The 3,095-nt window shown below is 38.1% G+C and overlaps 1 pseudogene; it reads right to left on the bottom strand.

Moving 5' to 3' along the window:
* Positions 1 to 618: 618 nt before the first annotated feature.
* On the bottom strand, positions 619 to 1,913 carry LOC149214212 (phospholipase A1-Igamma2, chloroplastic pseudogene; annotated as a pseudogene).
* Positions 1,914 to 3,095: the final 1,182 nt, after the last annotated feature.

The following is a 3,095-nucleotide window of genomic DNA, read 5'->3' as shown; positions in this document are numbered from 1 at the left end:
TTTATTAATAAATATTTTTTCCACTTTACTAGAAAATGATTTTGGTTAAAATTTAGATAATTTTTTATTAAATGAGATTAACATCCTTTATTTATTAATACATATTTAAATACCGAACACACAATATTGATAGTTTTAAATTATAATTGTCGCTACATAATGTAAAACCTAACAATCAATCAATATAATTACATGTAAGTCTAAATACTTCCTAGAGTATATCCCAAACTTATATAACATGTATTACTCTACGTTAAAATACATATTGTTTACGGTGCAGCCTTACGTTTATCATATAACAAGCATTGATTACTCTGTTCGTGAGTGCATATTGTTTGCCCCACAGCCTTAGCATCCACAAAGCCGTTTCAATTGATGATGATAAAATAATAGATACTAATATGGTCATCCAACATATTCCTGTGCCCTAATAACAATGGAATGCTTTTGATTTGCATTATCTATTTTATGATCACATATGATTGTAATGCATTGGACTGCATGATCAACTAACCACTTTTTCGCTAACAGATCACTGATTGGCTGACAACCTCATTCTATGACAAATACAGCTAACAAAGGCCATATATATCTCGGAAACAGCCCGATACAATTTCTTCATGGGGTTTCGGGAATACTAGAGTAGCCATATTCAGCCTTGCAAATTCCATCTTCCTGTTGCTGCTGGAACCAATGAGGACGAATGCCAAGGTTTTCGATTAGTAAGTCGCAGCTCTTATTGACAAGAGCAGGGTCTCTTCCACAAGATATGAAAGGTTTACCCTCTCCTACATAACCGTCGATCAGGTGAAGATACACCTCTAAATTGTGCGCGTTAACAAGATTGCAGGTATGTTTCAGAAAGGGGGAGTTATTGTTGTCCAAAATAACTTCGACCCCCACATGAAAATATGTCCAGGGAAGCCAATTCAACAATTTTCTGAACCATCCCCATGAACTCTCATTCACAACAAGTCCAGGAAATTTGGGAACGATATCGTTCTTATTCACCAAACGAAGCACCTTAACGCCAAGTTCTTCCATTCTTTGGGCGAAGGCTCTATTCCCTACGCGTGGAGAGGCGAATGCAAACACAGTAACAGGTATAGCCTTATAGGGCGTGCTGGTGAATGTAAGTTCAGAATTTGTTTAACATCATATGAGCATAAGGTTGCGAGAGCAGCTCCTAAACTGTGCCCAGTTAAAGTAACACTCAAGGCCTCGTCCTTGTATTTATCTAAGAGTCTTATAACTTCTGAACGAGCAGTTTCTCCTGTAGAATTATAACAATTTAGAAATCCCTTCTCTACTCGGACGCCCTTCTCGTTGAGACCATTAGTAGTTGATAATCGAGCAGGAACTAAAAAATCTGTGAGATCTTGTATCCATTCTTGAGATGTTTGGGTTCCTCTCCACGCTATTATAATATCTCTCCGGCCCGCTCTTCGTATTTGTTGAGCATCTGTGCAGACCGCAATAAAGCCAATCCAAATAGATTGCTCTGTCTGCCTCCCCAATATAATATCAGTCTCAGTATACAAATACTTGGTGACTCGATACCCGTAGTAAGCTTGCCAATTACCGGCCACGTTATAATTACTATAAAGTATTTCATCAGGGCTATATTTACACCCACCATAATAACTCATGCAAACTTTACTATCGAATGCATCGTAGCATAACTGTGCGAAATCACCATATCTAAGTATCTCCGCTTTCAAAAGTGGATTGATTGGATTTAATAACCCATTCCACAAGTTTGCTCCTTGGATATCTTGCCACATATCGGCAAGTAGTCCGGTTTGATGAATCCCACTCGAATTGATTTTGATTGGTTTTGGTGCCCGGAATTCTTCATGCAGAAGAGTACCATCGAAGCTTGAAGTTGTCAAACATGAAGGAATTACCTTCATCCTATACGGGTGCATCATCTGATATAGCATTCTAAGAATCACAACCACAGTTCTAAGATTTCTGAATTGCAATGTCGTGATCAAGTGAAGATCAGGGGGGCTAACCAGGGCTTAGCTTCAGCAGTTTTACATACTAGAGAGATTTGCAATCTTATGCGCAAGTAGGTATGTATACACAGATCATGTGGCTATATATAACATAGATTAGAGCGTGGTGCTGTGTGGATATGATAATTTGCAGAAACACGCACGTTTGATTTTGAATTTGGAAAATTTGACATGGTCGCATAAGCATAAGAATTCTCTGTGATTTTCCGATCCTAAATTGATTGCAAATTCCTGACTTCAACGAAATATTAGGAATTGTTCAAACCTAGGGACGTACGATTACATATTTCTCATCCTCGTTGAAGGTTGCCAGAAAATTTGGCGTGCCATCTCTGTCATGTAATTGGACAAATAGTTTGATGGGAGATCATTCGGTTTAGTCCGGCGTGCGCACTTGCGGCAGCCAGCTTCACATAGCAGCAGGCCGGCAGCGGGTTAGACTTTGTCCATCGCATCAATCTAATCGTTGTCAGTTCATCTTATCCACAGTAACACATGTTAATCTTTATCTCAAGCTGTAATTAGGGGAGAGATTCCTAATGTTGTGCAGGGACCAGTAATTGATATAGTACTGGTCCCACCAAACCATTGGTAATTGATACTTTTGAAACCAAAATTTAAACAGAAATAAATAACATTATGTATAAATAAGTTTTAATTTATATCCAAAAATCACCCATACATTGACTGGGCCCACAACTGTCCATAAATAGTATTTTACTACTTAACACTGCAAAACATATTGACCCAAGTAGAAAACAGCGAGAGCCATAAAGGCTTCCAAACTGGTCTATTCCAGAAGTACAAAACAGCAGTCACTTCAACCCCCACTCATCAGAACTGCAACTTCACATAACCGCTGTGTTGTTCAACAACTAAACACCCTATGTTCAATAAATGACACCCAACCCAATAACATTTAAACCCAGTTTGTTCAATAAATGACACCAAGACCCAATAACTGCAATAAATGACACCCAACTCACTCTATTTCTCATTAAAACAGATCAAAGCACATGGATCAATAAATAACCAATTCCCAACCATTAGATCACATCAAATTAAATCCATACC

The sequence above is a fragment of the Pinus tabuliformis genome, chromosome 1_1 (assembly GCF_031772625.1).
Source record: "Pinus tabuliformis cultivar Carrire ecotype Pingquan chromosome 1_1, CPIR1, whole genome shotgun sequence".
NCBI classification, from domain to species: Eukaryota; Viridiplantae; Streptophyta; class Pinopsida; order Pinales; family Pinaceae; genus Pinus; species Pinus tabuliformis.
Note: the sequence above shows the minus strand (reverse complement) of the source record. Positions and strands in the feature narration are given on the sequence as shown.